The sequence below is a fragment of the Pseudochaenichthys georgianus genome, chromosome 18 (genome assembly GCF_902827115.2).
Source record: "Pseudochaenichthys georgianus chromosome 18, fPseGeo1.2, whole genome shotgun sequence".
Classification (NCBI taxonomy): domain Eukaryota; kingdom Metazoa; phylum Chordata; class Actinopteri; order Perciformes; family Channichthyidae; genus Pseudochaenichthys; species Pseudochaenichthys georgianus.
The window spans coordinates 11923172-11945914 of NC_047520.1; the positions used below are offsets into that span (position 1 = coordinate 11923172).

General features: G+C 40.9%; 1 protein-coding gene and 1 long non-coding RNA gene across 2 annotated transcripts in view; one reads left to right on the forward strand and one right to left on the reverse strand.

The window, feature by feature from the left end:
• nrxn2b (neurexin 2b) overlaps window positions 1-22743 on the reverse strand; it is a 769387-nt gene that overhangs the window by 690102 nt on the left and 56542 nt on the right. Inside the window, 1 exon segment of the mRNA XM_071206612.1 lies at window positions 20965-21044. The gene's annotated coding sequence lies outside the window, so the exon portion shown is untranslated.
• On the forward strand, window positions 1187-10451 carry LOC139435759 (uncharacterized). Its single transcript, XR_011644968.1, has 3 exons — window positions 1187-1298; window positions 5222-5285; window positions 10157-10451. It is a non-coding gene; the product is annotated as an uncharacterized lncRNA (long non-coding RNA).

The window sequence follows — 22743 nt, forward strand, 5'->3', positions numbered from 1 at the left end:
ACATCTGTTTACATAGTCACGTGTGGGGACTCGCCTCCCTTATGGGGACAAATTTGAGGTCCCCATAAGGGGGACCATTAATTTTAGGGTGAAGACTTGGTTAGGATTAGGGTTAGGGTAAGGTTAAGGGTTAGGGTTAGGCATGTGTTGGTTATGGTTATGGTTAGGATAAGTCTCCAGGAAATGCGTGTAAGTCAATGTAATGTCCCCTGAAGTGATGTATGTGTGTGGGTGTGTGTGTGTGTGTGTGTGTGTGTGTGTGTGTGTGTGTGTGTGTGTGTGTGTGTGTGTGTGTGTGTGTGTGTGTGTGTGTGTGTGTGTGTGTGTGTGTGTGTGTGTGTGTGTGTGTGTGTGTGTGTGTGTGTGTGTGTGTGTTGTGATTATAGTCATGTGTGCAACTGCCCCTGTGTGACAGTGTAGTTCACCTGGACTGTGTACACGGCCTGCTTTTGGGATTATGTGTTTCACAGTTGTAGTCCACAATGTCTTCTTCGCAGCATTGTATTACAGCCAAAATGTACAATACTTAAAGCTTTGTTCAAGTTTTAATCTAAAAAACAACGTGTTTGCCATTTTTTCGTCCATCTGCCTCAATTCTCTCAAGAAAGAAGGCAGCTCTTTTGCTTAGTGCTTGGCTGAGCTGCAGCCGAGCCGTGCAACTTGACTGAAAGAGGAATCTGTACCCAGCCTCAAACGCCCTGACCCGACTGCTTGTCCAAGTGAAGCTCTGCAACCCTTAGGATAACTGCATGGTCATGCGAGCCACCACCGACCCATTTCCTCTCATATCATCCCCAGGGGAACGTTGGCACAGTTTTGACAGAAACTCTGCTTAAACTCTTCAAGAGTCTTTGACTACATCTACACACGTATAAACTGTCCCATTCAGTGTTTGTATCACTGGTGACAAAGATGTTTAAATCGGAAGTACTGCCATAACAGTAAGGTACGGTTACATCATTATCATCAATCATGTCAGCCCGTTATTATGATCAACATGCTAACAGAAGCGTAGGTGGCATTAGAGACAACAAGAGATCAATGGTAAGAAACTGAAATATCAGCAGTTTCATTGACATTTGAGGAGATGTCCAATTGAATCATACCTCAGAAGGCACATGCAGTCACCAAAGTATGGAAACAAATGTGCGTGTTTTGGTTTAATCCATCTCTTACAGATCTCCACCTTCGCCCAAGGACTTTAGATTCCCTACAGACCAGACTCTATCTGTGGTGTGAAGCTGTGCCAGGCTTTCATCTTCCTTCCTCTGCAAGCAGTCAGCCAACAACTCATTCAGGTGAAGTCTGGTTTGAACACTTCACTGCCCTCCAGTGAGACACAGAGTTCACATCTTCCCTTTTTTTTTTTCGTCCTCAGGGACAAGACCTTAGAATTGTAAATATGACGCTGAAACACTTGAGGCGCAAAAAAAAAATGTAAACATGAAAATAGTTTTTCTATTCATAAATACACCTACAGTACACACATGCATTATACACACAGTTTCCATATGCAAACAGTTGACACACACACACACACACACACACCATATCCTAGTCAGACAGGAGCCATTAATCCTGGCCTGTGAGAAGCTCAGCAGTGTACCATCCGTCAGCATGAGGCTGCCGCTGCTTTGCTCTAATTAACAAGAGAGGCATGCTGAAACCGTTTTTTATATTTCTGGTCAAGATATAGAACAAGGTTTAAACAAGAAACATGAGAAGATATAAAACGATAAGAGACCATGGTGACAGTTCTCTGTGAGTGTTTGAACAAATACATTTACTGTGTGGCACGGGGATCTTTAAAGAAGAGTAAATGGGATGAACTAAGAGCATTTTTACTATTTGAAATGATTGTAATGCACAGGCTTATTTCTGCCAGGTAAGTAGGTCATGAATCAGGAATATTGACATTGACATACTGTGCCACCATGTTGATGTGATGCGAGATGAAATACTGTGGAGGAGTTATCTTCTTAAAGGTTGTTCACTTTTCTTACAAGCAAGTGACATATCTGGACTGTGGCTCTCGGATGAAAAGTAAATGTATTTATCAGGGATTCAGCTAAAGGAGGATTTACAACAAAAAGGAATGTAGGTGTGTTCTTCTTTACAAAAGGAGAAATTAAGACGACTCAGCATATCAAAGCCGAGTTAAAAAAAAAAAACCTCCGTACATACTGTAGTAATACAGTATTATTAAAGCCAACCTCCACGGAGCAGTCCTGGAGCGCGTGTGCTATCACAGAGGTGAACGGTGTTCTTTGATCAGCCTTGTCAGCGGTAAACCGCCAGTGACTAGCTCTGGTTGTTAGTGCTAACTGCATTTAGCTCTGATGAGGAGATGGTAATGAAACAGATCAGGGCCTTCACCCTGTGAGAATAATAATGACTTCTTGTTGCTCCTTTTACCGTGACACCTTGAAAGGGTAAATCATAGGGAGTCAATTCGGGAACTTGTTCTGCAAGCGGAAATGTTGTGAGGGTGAAAAGAGTGCAGTTTGAATGCACAAGTTAGTGAAACCATACTGAATAGTCAACCCAGTCTCACGGCATTTCGTGTTCACCAACACGATTTTTAATCTATTGATTCGTGTTCACCTTCACGATTTGCCCCTTTTTTTCGTGTTGCACAGCACGATTTTAAAAGCAATGTATTTCTACTGGTAACGTGTTTCGTGCCTGCAGGCTGCAGCACGTCTTTTTCTCCGGTCGGGTCGTGGAAGACCGGAAGCTGTGTGGTTCATAAAAACATGTTCTTACTCAATATCAAGCCACAATTATTGCTTTTATTTTAAATCGTATAATTTCGGACTTTTGTTGCCGTCTGTGAGGAAAATAAATGGGGCTCAGAGCCTCAGGATACTGAAATCTGTATTTTTTAAATCTTTTTTTCCTTCTAATTTGTTATTCTTTTCAAGATAACACACTGTTATTTACTCACCAATAACACACAATTATCCTTGCTTTTATTTATTGGTTTAATTCCATAATCTCGGGCGTTTAGTGCAGGATGTACACAGATATTAATAGGAGGAGGTGCAAAACAGAAAAACGGATTAACCTTTATTTAAACATTAAATATTAAATATTAAGCCTGACAAAGTAATTAACGTCTAATATATTGCTTTCCTGCAATGTTAACTATGTTGAAGCACTTATTTTAACTGCTATTATACACATTAATTATAGTCTTATGTATGTAGATAGAATAAGAAATGTGCAGAATATGACAGTTTAATGGTGGAGGTACACACATATTGATAGATGTCTTGTAATGCACTGTTGAGGAACCTGTGACCCAAGTTTTTCATTCATTGCATAACTACACCGTAGTTGTGTATGATATGTCAATAAACCTTTGAAAATCTTGAAAGGGATAGCCATAATATATAGTCTTTAATTAACTATTAGTAGAGAATAACGAGTAATGAATATACTTTATTACTTGTTTCCATTCATGTCAATTGCAGATACATGTTTAGTCTTCTCAAGCACCAACTATCAAATATCTCTGTCATGTGGGTATACGGCATTAATATAATGCTGCGCATTATGGACACAAGTGATTTTCACCCATTTATTAATTATATGTTTTACATTTGATAACACCAATGTGTTTAATAATGGCAACTTCTAATTGTGGGAAAAACGAAAACGTTCAGTAGAGACGTCCCATAGAACATTTTGCGAAACACAATAGCCAGCATGTGTAGTTCTGGGGGGGTGTTCGATTCCAGTTTAGGATAGTCTGGCGTGGTTTCGTTCCATTTCACACAGCTGTTTGACGCTCGGCGTAACCTTACGGGAACTGTAGTCCTAAACGATAGCTGGGGATTATGGGTAGTGTAGTGTCTTCGGCCATCCTAAACTCAGAAATATTGACAATCGCAATGATGCTCGAAATGTCCCTTATAGGCCTATGCCTGTTTCCGGTTATTTTTATTTTGAAATTCAGTTCCTGACGGACACCAAAAAAGCCCGAGATTATGGAATTACACCAATAAATAAAAGCAAGGATAATTGTGTGTTATTGGTGAGTAAATAACAGTGTGTTATTTTGAAAAGAATAACAAATTAGAAGGAAAGAAATATTTAAAAATACAGATTTCAGTATTCTGAGGCTCTGAACCCCATTTATTTTCCTCACAGACGGCAACAAAAGTCAGAAATTATACGATTTAAAATAAAAGCAATAACTGTGGCTTGATATTGAGTAAGAACATGTTTTTATGAACCACACAGCTTCCGGTCTTCCACGACCCGACCGGAGAAAAAGACGTGCTGCAGCCTGCAGGCACGAAACACGTTACCAGTAGAAATACATTGCTTTTAAAATCGTGCTGTGCAACACGAAAAAAAGGGGCAAATCGTGATGGTGAACACGAATCAATAGATTAAAAATCGTATTGGTGAACACGAAATGCCGTGAGACTGGGTTGGAATAGTGTCTACTTACTTTAAACACTACTTGTTTCAGTAGCAAATAGTTGACCCAAATGTCTTTGTTAACATGGTTATTAATAGCAACTGACTGGAAATACTGAAATATTTTTTTACGGTGATACTGAATGGGAGAAGTCGCTTTCAACTTTACACAATTACACACCCACCCCACAGTGGATTTGCCTCTGTGGGTGGCACTGCTGACAGAGAGCCTCACACAAAGTCCAAGACTCAAAATGTACACATAAAGCTCACAGCAGCACTATGTAGGCCAGTGACACCAAGTCACGTCACTCAAAGATATTATATCCATGATCAAGCCATCAAAATGGCCGACAAAGGGAGCGAGGAATGGGGGCAGCATGGTGAGAGTCTGAGCATGAGGGACATCACGGAAGAAAAAAACCAGAAAGAGGATGTCAGTGACACTTAGCCTGCGATTGCTACTTGAGAAGCAGTCACGCAGCGACACATGCACCCACACGCACATCGTCGTCCACACAACGGCGCCTTTAAAGCCATCACCAGCTTCATCATGCAGTGTAATGTTCCTCATGTTGTGAGACAGGGGGAAAAAGACTGACAGTGAGTTTTTGCACACTGTAACCTCAGAGTATGGTTTCCTGCTCATCCAAGCTCTAAATATGTTCTTGCTTGTCCTTCCTTCCTCCTTTTTCCTCCCCGTTTGACACTATCCCCCTCATAATGTCTCTCATTTCCCATCATGCCTCTCCCTCCTGACACTCCCCCTCTCTTTATCTCCCTCTTTCAGATTATCCAGCCATCCATCACCATCCCACATTGGTTCCACCTACTTCCAGGTGCAGCTCACAAGAGTAAGTCAAAATAAATAAGACCTAAGTGCGTACGAAGCAGGGAGAATTGGGGTTGTGTTTGCGCCCCAGGTTAAGATCATGTTAGCAATGTTGTATGGTGGTGATAATGGTTCCATGTGGAGCTGGTTGTACTTTGAAAACCTGCTGGGTTCAATGATTGTGTCTGTGTTTTGTTCATATGAACATACACGGGGACCAATGAGTGCAAAAAGTGATGTGAATGCAATCGAAGGCAGCTCTGGGCATCGAGTTTGTTTACAGTAAAAAAGTTAAGATATCGGCATGCACCGCTTTCCTCCTCTTTCGTTGAGTGAGATACCTGTTCAACCGTTATAAGTTGCTTTGCACGCGTGAAATGTAAAATGTTTGCTGGGGGCTTGTGGAAATGTGGGTGATTAAGTGTGTGTGTATGGTGTGTATGGTGTGTGCACCCAGCAGCATGCGTGTAGCTGCGTTTGCGCCTGAAGATGTTTTGGTAGGAAGCATAACGCTCACTGCTCAGGCCTCGAGACTCTCCCGTTCCAATTAACCAGCCCAGCAGCCTGCAGCTCTACTGGCCTTATCTCAGAGAGAGACAGAGACAGAGAGAGAGGGCAGGAGGAAGGGATGGAGTGACACAAGCTATTGGAAAGACAGAGGGTTTGAAACCGAGGCAATGAAGAAAGTGAGTCCTAGATTGAAGAAGAGAAGAGAGAAGACAAGCAGCTTCACATTCATGTTACCAGGTATTTTATTTATCCAAGCCTGTGTGTTTGACCCATCTATTTGCCATCTTCATATGCACACTTTGTCTCGCCATACATTACAAACGGGCTTCCTCTATTACGGATGCTGCATTTCACAAGTTGGGAGTAAGAACGCAATGTACCTTCCCACTTTGCTGCTGGTTCATGTCTGAAATAAGAGATTCACAAGCTACCGATATACTGTACAACATAGCATTCTTTTCATCTTAGTGCGAGTGCTGGATCCTGCATAGAATGGTGAATGTATTCCCTTGCCGTTGACTTGCGTGTATGTGTCTGTCTATGTTTGTTGTGAGGCTGTGGGGTTGCGTTGCCTTCTCACCCCCCATGTATTATGGAAGATTCAAAAGGAAAAACGAGAGGGACAGCAGATAGAAAGGGAAAGAAGTGAGATGGAGAAAGAGAAAGAGAGGAAGGGCGACTGACGCACGCATAGCAATTTAGAGGGAATTGGCTGTGGTAAATGACAGTCCATTACCATCTTAAATATACTGTCAAAAAGCAATTTGTTTCGCTAATGCTAGGGGCCTGATATTTGCACCTTATTAGGGACCATGCCCAATGTTTTTAAGAAGCCACCTCCAGACCACCCTGGACCTCCATTTACCCATAAGCTCCATAATGAACCTGTCTGATGAAGGACTTGAGAATGTATCTGGAGATAGAAGTCTGACAATGGAAGTCTGTGGAAAGGGCCTATCATTTAACCACAATTGAAATACAATGAGTATTGTATATTTGAAAAGTAACACTATCACTAATGGAAGTTTGGTTTACAATAATTGGAAACTCCCTTTTATACAGAGAATGCTGACACATTTGAACTCAGCAGTGTTATGATACACAATATTTGAATTCAAACTAGGAGGTGTCAAGAAGGCAATAATGGAGTTAAAATTGTGTTGGTTAACATTTGATTGGCTGCCTGCAGCTTTCATTAAAAAAAAACGACCAATGTTAATAGACTGAAACCTGTAATTATGACCGACCTCTTTAATGTTAAATGGCTTTTAGACCTCATAGCTTGTACAACTGAGCAGGTGGAAGACAAGTAAACTCTTACATTTTGAGGTTATCACAGCAACAGCAGATTTACAAGTTGTATTGACATTTCCATATCTCACCTAAGGCTGATGGAGGGTCTTTTTGTTGCAAGCAATTCAAGGAAATCAAAAGAAAAATAAGCACACTGGAGACTGAGAGAAGCTATAAACTGCGGTTTGGATATTTTATTCAACGTTCCAGCTTAGTGATTTCCATTGAAGTTAAGGTGCCCATGAATATTAAGAGTCAAAGCCCAACAATGTCTGCAGCAGGTGAGAAATGTGTTTAATTCCACAGACCTTGTAGACTAGCTCAGCTCATTATTGGCCTCTCAATTCACTCAGCGCACTTCCTATGGTGGCATATTGATCTAGGCCTTATGGTTGAAAGCAATGTCTTACAGAACACCGCTCCCCCAGCTACTCTTGCATGTAATATCAACTCGGTCTCTTTTTTCGTCTTTTGAGGAAGAAAAAAAGGAAGTAACTAAGAATAACTGATGACGAGAAATGGAAGTGACGCTGCACTGAAAACATTGATTCCGGTCTCCTTTAGTTCAGCTCTAAATCAGAGGGAGCTGGAACATGCACAGGCCATGCTGTGACACAGACAAAGAAGTGGCAATCATTTGGTGTGAACAGATGTGTGGTGACACGCCGCTTTATGTGTGCACATACACATATAGTCACAGAGACTATACAAAATGGGACAGAACATGCATATATTTGCAAGCCCCTGGGCAGGAGTCTGTTAGGCAGAGGAGAGAGGAGAGGAGACACAGGCTGGATTGGGGGAACAGCATTTGAGAATAAAGGATCAGATTATGTAGCCTACTGCTAACGCTAACGCTCATTCTGAAAACCAACCAGGAAAAAGTCAACCTGAACTCGCAAGAACAACTGCATCCTCCTCCGAATAGCCTCAGTGGGGATATTAGGATAAATGATGACTCCTGGAATAAAAGAATATTACACCAGCTGCCTCTGAGGGCAATTGAAAGCACTCTGATTTACTGCGGAAACAAAGAATAAAAGCTAAAAGTTGGTGGTTCAGCTGATCAATATGAAATGCACCAACTGTGACCTTGTGAAATCCATCAGGAGAGACATTGTCTGAGGTGTGTTTGTTTAGAAGTGTTAAAGAACTGATAATCACTTCATGAGATGAAGTCGATATGCTCTCCTATCGATCCCATCGGCATCGCGAGAGAGGCTTCTTGTATGCAGTGCACTGGCAATTGGCAGTTGTGAGTGACAGTGCTTTCCTGTGCATGCGTGCTTAACATTGACTACAGCTTTTCCTCCACGTGCTCACCATACTCAGTCGACATACATAGACAGACTACTTACTGATGCTGAGAGGAACCTTTAACCCCTGAGGCCATGCAGCAAACACCTACAGACACAGTTCACGCCTCTGTCACAGACAAAATGAGGTTAATGCCTCCCGTGTGGTTATAGATTCATTCATGCTGTGCCCTCTTAACACCTTTTCACTGTACAGTATATGTAGCTACATGTATAGTCATTTCACCAACGCAGCCAGGCATCACAATTGTTCACAATCTTCAGAAAGAACGTCATGTGAATCGTTAAAAAACATGCAGATTATGCAAATGTTCTGCTCTTTTTCTCGGTAACGCATTGATGCATTTTGTTGAATATGTATTTTGTCCATACATTAACATACTTATATATTGTTTACTGATTGCAACAGGGTAGGTCATTGCGTCAATGAGGTTGAATATGTATTAAGAAATACAGCAAAGAAAAGTTAGAACATAAAATAACCATATAAAGAAGATACGCAACCAACAATTTCATGCAACATATGTATGTTAACCCCTGTGAAAGTAAAAGCAAGACACCACTGGGGAATGACCTCTGCCATACAGTATGGCTGTGTGAACAACAGCCAGTACTCTGCACATCCACCAAATCTAAAATAGCTTTAATGCAGCAGTAATGACTTATTTCATAAAGCTGCTGTACAATCTGAGCATCTACTGCACATGTGTCAAACTCAAGGCCTGGGGGCCAAATCAGGCCCGTGGTGGATTTAATTTCGGCCTGCAGGATAATTTTAAATTAATATTAGATCTAGCCCGCCGGTATATCAACCCAGTCTCATGGCATTTAGTGTTTACCAACACGATTTCCCCTTTTTTCGTGTTGCACAGCACGATTTTAAAAGCAATGTATTTCTCCTGGTAATGTGTTTCGTGCCTGCAGCACGTCTTTTTCTCCGGTCGGGTCGTGGAAGACGTGTGTGGTTCATAAAAACATGTTCTTACTCAATATCAAGCCACAATTATTGCTTTTATTTTAAATCGTATAATTTCTGACTTTTGTTGCCGTCTGTGAGGAAAATAAATGGGGCTCAGAAATCTGAAAATCTGAAATCTGTATTTTTTAAATCTTTTTTTCCTTCTAATTTGTTATTCTTTTCAAAATAACACACTGTTGTTTACTCACCAATAACACACAATTATCCTTGTTCCATAATCTCTGGATTTGTTGGCGTCCGTCAGGAACTGAATTTCAAAATAAAAATAACCTGAAACAGACGTAGGCATTTCGAGCGATTACCCAAGATCCTCAGCTATGGTTTAAGCTCGCTGATTGGATGTTTTAGCCGCAATGCATGCTGAGATTTGGTGTTTATATTATATGAAATCCGGAAAACATTTTAAAAGAATAAAATAATACTTAATTCCGAGTGCTCTTGCTTTTCTCTTTGAAAGTCATCACATAACGGCATTGTAATACACGGTTCGGCTGCATTACATATTACAGATCTGCCGTAGTTCTTTATTTAGTGAGCCCTGATGAGAAGACCTTTGGAAAAACTGGAAGAAATGCCGCCGAAACTGAATATTTGACGTGGATCATAAATATATCAACAATTAAACAACATCTTCAATTTCTCTTCACACAATACGTCTCCTTGCAGTATCAACACTAATTCGGCCGACCTTTACATTTGATCTAATTCGTAGATAGTGTTATGATTCTGTTTAGTTTTGTTTTTGTTGTGTGCTTTTTCCTGTCTCACCCCTCCCTTCTCTGTGTTCCTCTGCAGGGCTGGTGTGTGAAAGGGAGTTGGCTGGCTCCTCCCAGGAGCAGACGAGGCACACCTGTTTCCACTCACCTCTTCACCTGTAGATATAAAATCCCGGTCCTCATGCCACTTCCCTGCCAGATAATTCCTCTGTGTTTCGACCCTCCGGTGTGTCTCGCTGCTCTCCTCGTCTTTTGGATTCTTTGTTTGGATTTTTGCCTCCTGTCCCTGATGACTCAGTACCAGCCAACTTCCTGACTCCACTGCCGTCTTTTTTCTGTTTTCTGCTTGAATAAAGCTTTTTGTTTTTACTATCTCCCTCCAGTCTTTTGCTTTGGGGTCCAAGATTCTATAGGCCGTAACAGATGGGTTATATTTACACCATAACGGTGCACAGCTGATATAAAAGGACTTGTAGTTTTTAAAGATATTACTGATTTTCTTTGAATGTAAATACTGAGTCTGAAATAGTATAGCAATATGCTGTACAATTATGTGAAAGCATGAATAAAACTACACATCTTCAGATGTTGTACATACATAAGTGTCCTACACTAATAATACAAAGTTATTATGGCTGTGTGTACCTTGTGTGCACCGCCTAGTGGTTAAAGCACGTTATTGAATTATTGTTTTTATGTGTTATATTTGATAACAAAAATATTAAGAGTACATACTTTCATAGGGGGAAAGTAGAAGGTCTGTGATCGAAATATAGAATATCAAGAAGATACTGTAAGTGATCTCTACAATAAAACAGTTTAGTGCAGGATGTACAAAGATATTAATAGGAGGAGGTGCAAAACAGAAAAACGAATTAACCTTTATTTAAACATTAAATAACAGATTAAGGTCTTTTAATTAAGAAAAAAACATTGGGGGTATCTATCTAGAGATAAATATTAAGCCTGACAAAGTACTTACGTCTAACATATTGCTTTCCTGCAATGTTAACTATGTTGAAGCACTGATATTATACACATTAATTATACTCTTATGTATGTAGATAGAATAAGAAATGTGCAGAATATGACAGTTTAATGGTGGAGGTACACACATATTGATAGATGTCTTGTAATGCACTGTTGAGGAACTTGTGACCTAAGTGTTTCATTCATTGCATAACTACACCGTAGTTGTGTATATGATATCTCAATAAATCTTTGAAAATCTTGAAATCTTAAAAGGGATGTGCAAAATAGCCATAATATACAGTCTTTAATGAACTATTAGTAGAGAATAACGAGTAATGAATATACTTTATTACTTGTTTCCATTAATGTCAATTGCAGATACATGTTTAGTCTTCTCAAGCACCAACTATCAAATATCTCTCCTGATTGTTGGCACTTGACAATCACCTTACCTGAATTTTACTCAGGTGTAACTAAAGTCTGATTTAAGGGTTGTTTATATTTCACATAATTAATCAGAATCTGCAAAGTAACTCAAATAAATGCAGTGGAGTAAAAATACCAGGTTAACCTCTGAATTGTAGTGGAGTAGAATTACAAAGTAACAATGAGCTGTCATGTGGGTATATATTAATGCTGCGCATTATGGACACAAGCAATTTTCACCCATTTATTAATTATATGTTTTACATTTGATAACACCAATGTGTTTAATACTGGCAACTTCTAATTGTGGGAAAAACGAAAACGTTCAGTAGAAACGTCCCATAAAACATTTTGCGAAACACAATAGCCAGCATGTGTAGTTCTGGAGGGGTGTTCGATTCCAGTTTAGGATAGTCTGGCGTGGTTTCGTTCCATTTCAAACGGCTGTTTGATGCTCGGCGTAACCTTGGCGCACTGCCACTCCAACATCCAATCCCAGAGCTTGAAGATTAATCACGGGGACTGTAGTCCTAAACGATAGCTGGGGATTATGGGTAGTGTAGTGTCTTCGGCCATCCTGAACTCAGAAATGTTGACAATCGCAATAATGCTCGAAATGTCCCTTATAGGCCTACGTCTGTTTCCGGTTATTTTTATTTTGAAATTCCTGACGGACGCCAAAAAAGCCTGAGATTATGGAATTAAACCAATAAATAAAAGCAAGGATAACTGTGTGTTATTGGTGAGTAAATAACAGTGTGTTATTTTGAAAAGAATAACAAATTAGAAGGAAAAAAGATTTAAAAATACAGATTTCAGTATCCTGAGGCTCTGAGCCCCATTTCTTTTCCTCACAGACGGCAACAAAAATCAGAAATTATACGATTTAAAATAAAAGCAATAATTGTGGCTTGATATTGAGTAAGAACATGTTTTTATGAACCACACAGCTTCCGGTCTTCCACGACCCGACCGGAGAAAAAGACGTGCTGCAGCCTGCAGGCACGAAACACGTTACCAGTAGAAATACATTGCTTTTAAAATCGTGCTGTGCAACACGAAAAAAAGGGGGAAATCGTGTTGGTGAACACGAATCAATAGATTAAAAATCGTGTTGGTGAACACGAAATGCCATGAGACTGGGTTGGGTATATTGCACGCACACCTTCACTGAATCCTGAGGATTTCCTCAGCTCAGAGCCTGAGCCCAAACATTGTTGAACTTGCACCCAAGATGAGATGCCAAGTATCTGCTTGAACTAGCATCACAGAGCAGCAACCTGAGTTTACATGGATGTTTCCTTCTGCACTTGCGACAACAGGGCAGGTTGTTTTTTTTCTTTGAGGGAAATAGTTTTTTTGAAGCTGTTGTTGGCCTGTGGAAAATGTATTCATAAGAAATGACAGATAGAGCCATAAAAAAGTAATGCAACTGATTATTTAATGTTTAATGTTGTTTTTATTGGCAATTAATTAAGCTTTGTTAGTTCCAGGTTTAATATATGCAATAAGTTCATTTCAATACGTTTTGAAATAAACGTTGAACCAGTCGGGCCCTCAACTAGCACCCATTTTTTTATTTTGGCCCACTGTGTATTTGAGTTTGACACTCCTGATCTACTGGCTGCCCAGCTCTCCCAAAGAGAACCTATAGTAGTAATAGTTAGGCTTCCTATGAGCAGAGCGAAAAATAAACTTTATTTGATCAGTCTGTGTCTTGCTATTGTTAAATGGACTGGTGGATACCGATTGTTATTTGGCAAAGCATACAAAGGTAAGCTATTTATATTTGAAGTATGTATCCAATCATCTTAAGCTGATTCAACTGGAATTCCGGAATTTCCAGATGTCATCTCACAGACTGTCTCCTGTCTGTGCAACTACTTTTTTAGCGCATCTATTATTGTCATTGGTCAAACAGTGTGTACAAATTTCAAGTTTGCATCTTTTATATCCCAATTAGTGGTGCACGATAATTATCGGCCCGATAATTATCGGTCCGATAATAGGAATTATGACGTCATCCCGATAAACCCGATAAAAGTATTAATAGCCCCGATAATATACAATATATTTTTTGGGTAAAAAAAAGAAAAAAGTACTGCGGTGTGGGTGGATTGGGATGAGGGGCGCTTGTTTTTCACTCGGCTCCTCCCGTTTTGCCAGTACTGTGGTATTAGTGGTTTAGGAAGAGGGGAGTTTTTCACAAATCCAGCGCTCCCTAACTCATGCCTGGCTGTGACGTAAATGGTGTGCGGCCGTGAAGCCAGGACAGTTAACAAACATGTCGTCGGTAGTATGGGACTATTTCAAAGTTTCAGAGTTAGATAGTTCGCTTGCTATTTGTATTAACAAATGCAATGCAGAAGTTCCACGAGGAGGGAAAAGGCAACGAGCTATAATACTTCCAACCTGATCAGTCACCTGAAACATCGCCATGGCTACGATGGTAAAGCGTACGAAGACGCCTGCGCTGCTAAACTAGCGGCGAATCCAAAGCCAGCTGCAAAGGCACCGGGGCTTTTACCTATCGACGAGGCTTTTGAAAAAGGCAAGAACTTTATTTGTGAAAATAAATATGGTCACTTTGAAGAGTCAAAACTGTTCTTGGCTTTGTTTTGTTCATAGTAGTAATGCTCATGTCATTTGCTCACTACTAGTCATTTTTTTACCACCAGGTGTGCAAAAACTACAGGTACATTTCATATATATATATATTATATTATTATCGGTTATCGGTATAGGTATCCGTCTTGAGAAGCAGGAAGTTATCGGTATCGGTTTCAAAAAACCAATATCGTGCATCCCTAGTCCCAATCCTCACAAAGTGTAGCCGTCAAAAGAGTATAGGGAGGGATCAAGTGGATAAGTTCCGCATGTGACCTAGAGGAGAGTCCAAGTTGCTGTATGTCTTAGAAAACGTACAATCACAAAAATACATTGAGAATTGGACTGCGGCTGTCACATGTTGGGTCTGCAGTGGCAACCTGCAGTACAGGACCTTCAGTCTACGCGTATCCTTCTTAAAATAAAAAAGTATTCCATCATATATCATTCATAACACTCATCCTGCCAATGCATGTATTTATTTTTCATTATCTGTATTATGGCATGTTCCCACCAGGCCTCCTGCTGTATTTAGCTTCTTAAGCATCCAAAGACCACGGGTAAGCCCCAACAACAATAGCAGAAGAAAGACAAAGAGCCTAGTGGGGCAGTGAACAGAAACAAGCTCTCCCTTTCATCCTCGATCATTACCAGGAGAGTAGGAAATATGGGAGGGGAGAGAGGTGGGATCAGACGGAGAAGCGACAAGTGAGTTGTAAGCGCTTGGTAAGGCAGGATGTGATGAGAACAGATCTATCTTGATGGCTTCCGAGACATGCAGGGTGGCCACGTGAAGAATGGGGCAAGGTCGGGAAAGACTTAAAACAGGCGGTCACACATTGAGAACAGCAACAACAGAGACAAAGCCCAGCTGGAAAGATAAGCACTGATGACAGTGGCTGTGCAGGGAAGAAGAGAGAGAAGGACTATGGAGACGATGCAAGTACAAGCGTTTGGGGAGCTCTTGGTGCCAGAATATAGCTTACTGCAAATTGGGCCATGATGATGGCAAACTGGGAAGTCTACTGGATGGAAGGGGGGATGTGTATGTCTGACCAAGTGTACATCTCCAGGCATTCATACTACACAAAGTGGTAACTGGTAAGCACTGCGTATACGTATGTGTGTGTGTGTGTGTGTGTGTGTGTGTGAGTGCATCACATTATGCAACCAGGTGCGGGGACTTGGAGGGGTGCCTGGGAGCATTTGCATGCGTTCAAGAAACATGGTCGCGTATTGAGGCACACAATGTGGAGCATTGCGGCGAGGAATGTGGGAGATAATGGAGAAAGCCAGAGCCGTGTTGGGAGCTGGAAGGTAAGAGGAACCGAGCGCGGAGAGAACATCCAATTCAATTTCGAAGCGGTGCCGGCTCAGAGTACAAACACAAAGGCTTCATTACAGGCAGATCCCTGTTGAAGGCTGGAGCTAATTCACCATCTTGAAGCACAAGGAGAGAGAACAGCAGGGAGGGAAGGCAGGGTGAGGACAGAGGGAAGCACAAGGAGATCGGGGAGGAAAGGAGGTGACATCAGGAAGGAAAAGAGGAGGAGAAGGGAAGAAAGACCCAGCAGCATTTGGCCGCTGTAGGGAAGGGAGAGTTCAATACCAACAGTGCCACTAAGAGCATACTAATGCCCTATTAGAATGGTGCACAGAGCACGAGAGTAATGACTTCCATTAGGGTGTCAACACGTGTGAGAACCATGTAAATAAACATGATGGAAACAGAAGCCTGTTATTGCTATAATAAATCTGGTTAAACATGAAGCTATCAGCAGCCCAGTGCATGGCTGCAAATAAGCTTGTTAGTTGATAAAGCCAGAATGAAATTGAGCGATGTCACTCGCCTAAATAAGAGTATATATCTACCCGTGAGAACACTTGAGGACACACAGGGTCGGACAATGCAACTGAGAAGGTCACTGGTTACATCCAATTACTGGTAACAACAAATATTACATTTCACATGAAGCTCCTTGTTTGTTAACATCCAAAGGTCACTTTTGAGGCTTATTTTAGGTGCTTTTTTTAAGAGTATGTTTTTCTTCTCTGACAGTTGTGTGGCATACAACAAACTAAAAACATATGCAGTCAAAATACCGGAAATACCGAAGCTAATTTTCCCTTCATAGATGTTAAAACATTTAGTTAAAACAGCTGAACATTATAAAGATCAGGATAGAAAAGTCTGTGTCAGAGGTTGTTATGTTGGTTTCATTAGTTTAAAGATATGTGTTAACTAACACATTTGTGTTAATCCTTCAACACATGTGTGTAACTTTGTCCATGTCTCTGCACGTGTACGATAGTAAGAGCTAATGGATTTAGTTTCTGTATAGGATTCTCATTTTCTCGATCAACAATGCTAAACATCCAAATGTCTTATTGATGAATCCATTGACCTCCTCACACACGAGACTGTTATCAGCCTGCAACCAAAGGACTTCCGTAATAGTGCTATTAGTTTCATGAATATACACGTACCCACAGTGGGTCAAATGTGTGTCTGTGTGAGGGCAAACTACTGTAGAGCCGCTTTTTGCTATGGTTGAAGGTCAGTGGATGCAGACCCCCCCCCATTTTCCCATTGTACTGCTGCCTGACACATGCTGTGAGGCCCCGAAGCACAACTACACTGAGGTGTCTGCTATGCACACAAATGTCCACACACATATACACACACTGCGGGGCACATGGTTTGCAGTCCCAGGTGAAACGCCTCTCAGCTGGGTGTGGATGCCGAGGGAGACACAACAGAGAAAGAAGAAATGTGAGTGAGAGAGAAAAGAGAGAGTGTCAGAGCAGATAAAATATGCATGGCTTTGCTTTAGCTGGCGTAACAATGAGTGTCCTCATTCGTTGCCAGTCACCTCTGGGAACTCATGGGACAAGGTGTAGGAGAAGAGGAGTGAAGCCAAGAGAGGTCGTACCAGCAGATCACATTAGTGAGCAATAAGGGGGAGAGAAGTAGAGGAGAAGTGCAGCTGAACAGAGGAAATAAAAAGGGTAGCGAGGAATTAAGAGGAGACTTTGAGCATTAAAGTGCAGCCTTGATGGTTGAGAAACAATGACCTTTATAGCTCACCTGATCCTTAACACACACACACACACACACACACACACACACACACACACACACACACACACACACACACACACACACACACACACACACACACACACACACACACACACACACACACACACACACACACACACACATACCATGTATACATCACTTCAGGGGACATTACATTGACTTACATGCATTTCCTGGAGACTTATCCTAACCTTAACCATAACCCCTAACCCTAACCCTTACCCTAACCCTTACCCTAACCCATTACTGGGGAGATTGTTTTAATTATTTCTATCATTGCACTTGTGTTTTAACTTTTAACTGCACTTACACTTTTAAATGTTTTTTATGCATGGCTTTTATTAATAGAACTGGAATCACTTTTAAATTGACCATTTTAGATCCGCTTATCATTTAAGGTCTTTTACAGATTCCATCCTCCGGAGCCCTAAAATGAATGATTGCCCTCACGGGGACCTCCATTTTGTCCCCATAAGGGAAGCGAGTCCCCACACGTGACTATGTAAACAGATTTAGGTCCCCACAAGTATAGTAATGCTAGACCACACACACACACACACACACACACACACACACACACACACACACACACACACACACACACACACACACACACACACACACACACACACACACACACACACACACACACACACACACACACACACACACACACACACACACACTTTTAGCTCACATGTACAGAGAGTACAGTGTATGGCCGAAACCTTAATGGCTCAGTTCAATCCAAGCCATCAGAACATGACATTCCGCCCATTAAAGGCATCATTAAGATTTGCGGCCTCTGCATATTATCACTTGCACTTTGTCAAAGACTTGACTAAACCCTTTGCACTCTGGGAGAACATGCTCATGGCAGCAGAGCAAAAGCTGCCTTTGGCAATAGCTCGTATGGTGCCGGCACATCACTGGGAAAACCGATGCTGAGGAGAAAAAGGGGTGACAGGTGACAACAATCATCTGGGAGCCCCTCCTCAGCGACCTTGACATAAAGAGGGATGTCATCTGTGGCGTGATGAGAAAGCTCCCCTCCAGTGAGCAAAACGGAGGAAAAATAAAAGGAACGGGGGAGAGAAATAGGGAAGGATAGGTGGCCCATGATTTACACATGAGTGCATTCAAACAGCTTTTTAATTGCGTGTGGAGGAGAGGCGAGGCCACAGCTGTAAATAACCTGTACTGCTGAAACACTCGCCAAAGAAAGGCAAGTACATGACACACGTATGGGTATGGCAGTTTGTAATGTGTCTGGGGTGCAGAGAATACCTGATCATGTTGAGGTCATTATGACGCACACAAGATGATTTGAACCCCTATCTAATTGCAGACTTTTATATTTTGCAAGTAAGTTAATATTTAAAAGCATATAACTTGTATCAATCAATTTGTGAAGCTTCATAAAAAGAGAACTGCACAACCAGTTTAATCTTTTTGAAGATCCAACCATTAATAGTTCATCAAGCATTTAATATAATGTTAGGACTTTTTTGGGAAAAATAGGAAAAAGCAAAGCTGTCTATAAAATGCCTGCCACTCGACATGCATTGTTAAAACCAGCAAAATAAACATGTCTTGCTATGTTTTGCAATAACTCACTTCCTGTAAAGACACTTTACAAAACCCAATCTCTTTGCATTTGCACTGTTCCATGAACAATTTGAATATAATCTCTTATGTGTGAGCTGACCTTCAAAGATTAGTTCATAACAAATTTACTAAAAAAGTATTACTATGATAACCGTTTGTTTAAGTTGTTCTTAACAACTCCCACAGAGAACTCAGTACAAAGCCCTCCATGACCTGGCCCCATCCTACCTGACTGACCTCCTCCACAGACACACTCCCACTCGCTCCCTCCGCTCTGCTGCTGCCAACCTCCTGTCCCTCCCCACCCGGACCAACCTCAATCCTGGGGCACCCACCCTCTGGAACTCACTACCTCAATCCATCAGAGGTTCTTCCTCCCTCACAGCAATCAAAATATCACTAAAAACCCACCTGTTCAACACTGCATTCAACCACTGACCCCCCCCCCCCCATCTTCTGTTTTTATTCTCTGTCCAAGCGTCTTTGGGTTTCTAGAAAAGTGCTATACAGTACAAGTCTCATGTATTATTATTAACGTTCCTTTTTGGAAGAAGATTCCCAGTTTTATGAGTAGGAAAGCTGCACCATGCATCATTCTTTTCTCTGGGATTTAACGTATAAAGTTATAAGTTGGAATGTTGCATATGCATGTAAGCCTGTGTGAGTGTGTGTGCTCAGTAGATAAAAGCCTATTATTTAACCAGTGTAGATTAAGCTTGCTAGATCTTTGTAAACCACAAGAATAAAGACGGTCAGAAGTATTGAACGGTTAAACCCATTAAGCCGATAAAGTGTTGTACGGAACTCAAAACTGTCTGGTAAACTGAGCATTTCACTTTCCATTAGCTTTTAAAGGCAGCCTGACTCACAAACTCAATGCCAATTTAATAACACATTGGATATTCTTAAATGTCAGTCTAAAATCGAAACTGCCGTGTGAAAGACACCAGTAACCAGTAACAGTGAACAGGTAAAAATAGTCCAGGATTTATTAAAAAGATAAACATTTATAATGCTCTTGATATTTTTTTCTAAACTGCTATGTAAAACATAAACTATATTATTAAAAAATAAATGTTTGGAAGGGCAATATGACAATGAAATGAACATCTTGAAACGTGCTTCATCCTGCCAGTCAAACAATGGCATATCAGTTAATTCTATAGTCAATATGCGAATGAGGGAAGCCGTGACAATGGGAATCTCATCGGTTCCATTCTATAGCTATCTTGCATAGCCAATCAAGCCCATCTCCAGTGATGGATCCAATGACACCTGTAGGACACTGAGGCATTACAATGAGCCAGTGGCAGTTAAATTAAAAGGAGTGGACAGCTAGCTCAACACGGATCAATGTCTGTTCCTTTAGCTGGGAAATGACAAATGTCATGGTCATACAGCTGGAAATGACCCACTCGAAGCTTTGTCTGTCATTTGGATAGAGATCGGAGTTAGTTGGAAACCTTGTATCTCGAAAGAATATATCATTGAAAAACACGCATAAATAATAAATTAGATCAAAGTGTTATCTGCTGGTTGTTTTTTTTGGGGCTATGGGATTCATTATCGTGGAAGTATATCAGCCGAGCTAACTAGCGTATGTTGCTATAGACCAGTGCTTCTCAAAGTGTGGTCCGCGGACCACTGGTGGTCCGTGAGTGCCCCCTAGTGGTCCGTGAGTATATTGGTAACATTTCACATTTGAAATAAATAAATACATTTAAGTTCTCCGCACTCTCGTGGGAATATCTCCGCAATGGAACAAGCTTAAGTTTCATTTTCTATTGCATGATAAAGCCCAGGACAACACATTCGTCACACATGTTGCCACTTGTTTGTACCTTTTTCAGGCGATTTATAATCTGTTCTAGAAAAACGATGTGTTTTGGGATATTTGTGGAGTTAGGTGGTCCGCGAGTGTTTTTTTATTGGTTAAGTGGTCCTTGGTATGAAAAAGTTTGAGAAACACTGCTATAGACTGATGTATGGGGATTTTTGAGCAAATTATCTTCTGACATACATAAATTAGTGTGGATAGATTGGAAGGTTTTATTATAAATAGCAAGAGTGCAGTCCTTCTCACCTCTAGTATTTATTTCCGTGGGTTTCATGCCAACAAAGGGTTAAAAATCACAAATAAATGAGAATTGAAAACTGAGATGGACACTTACATTCAAAGTTCTTGGAAAGCCTCAATCTGCACAGCCTCATCCAGATGATAAACAGTGCCAACGAGTAGTCGTTTGGGAACCTGACAAGCAGAATCAAAATACTTGTTTAAGCATTATTATAATTTTTAAATGGTACTCGTTTCTTTTAATTTGGATTAAGAGTTGTGGTTCCAAATTCATAAAGAACACTCCTGGTGGTAAAAGGCCCAAAGCATGTGTTTTCTGTAGTCCTGAAATATTAACTGATTTTGCTTTGGCCCATTGGAAGACACAAAGAAAGAGATCCGGCCAACAACATGCCAGATGTAGGCTAGTGATGCCCTGTAGATTAGACGACCTAACAAACGGGAAAATAAAGCCAAAAGCAGGTTACAGCTGTGGGGAAGGCCAGTGTTCATCTGAGCTAGCATGGCTGCCTTCCCTCTCCGGTGTATTAAAGGCCTTCCAGAAGTTTGTGCATGTACTCCCTCCTACTCAAACCATGCTTTCTTTTCATCCTAGCTCCTTTCTCATCACTCCTCGTACTCTGTGTGGATGTAAAGTTGTCAACGCCTGCCTCATTCACTGAGAAAGTGTAACCTTGGAGAGAGTGAAAGCACGGATAATGACAGAAACAAACATTAAGAGGTGTTCCCTAATCCAACTTTAAGAATGAAAGCCAATGTCTTCTTTGGTGAACGGTGCTTTCAGACATTCAGTTTGAAATCCTTTCATTATATTCTTGCTTCCTAATTCATGTTGGCTCATTATGCAAATCAAGGATATAATCAGGAGAGAAGAAATCTTTGGTATATTATACAAGTATCAGCATGCAATCTGAATTCCATTATGTCTAAAGAATGTTATTAAAACGGTTTACAGAAAGCATGACCACACTGATTATTAACTGAAATGCTATGCATATAATATTAATGTTACTCTTTAGTGCAGCACATATTAAAACTATATGCAATTGGGAATCAATTTGCACAGCTAAAGTGTATTGAACATGACATTTAATGCAAATTGGACACATTTGAAATGTAAGTGAATGCTCAATGTAACCTGCATATTACATACTGACCACAATGTTCACGATGAACTTTTAGATGTGAAATAAAAGTATGTCTATACTTAGAATACATAGACATCGAAGGTAGGCACAAGGACAAGATACTAAAGGGGAATAAAAGGGAGGAGAGAAGCCTGGGGCACAAAGAGGAGCTGGGGCCGGAAAGGGAGATGTGGATGATTAACGATGCCAGCTCCAACTGGGTGAAAGAATACAGACGTTGTCCAGGTTGTATTGCTTAGGAGACCCAGAGACAGAGATATACACTGCTGATTTTGACCCCTAGGTATGAGTAAGAACTGACAGCAAAGCAACAGTCCTTAGGGGCCATCTTTCTCAGCCGTCATCACTATCATTTTCTCTCCCTCACAGCAGATGACCTTTCAAGAAGTCCCACCTAACTTTCTTTCATCTGTCCTTGATATATATCTGTGCTAACCAGTATTCATTAAAAAACACAGTACACCCACTGTAACTTAGGATCAAGGATGATATGAGGCCACACATCACTTTTTAGCATAATTTCCGTTTCACTTAATCCTATTAACATGTTTCGTTAGAAGCACTAAGAATAAATAAGTTGTGAAGAAGGGGAACAAATCATGGAAGCTTCCTCAAGAATGGGACTGAGGGATTTGCTCAATCGATTGATCACTCCCTTTGAAGCTGATGGACTCGATTCATTATTTAAAAGGCTCTTTAAACAAGGTAAAGTGCCTTAAATGGAG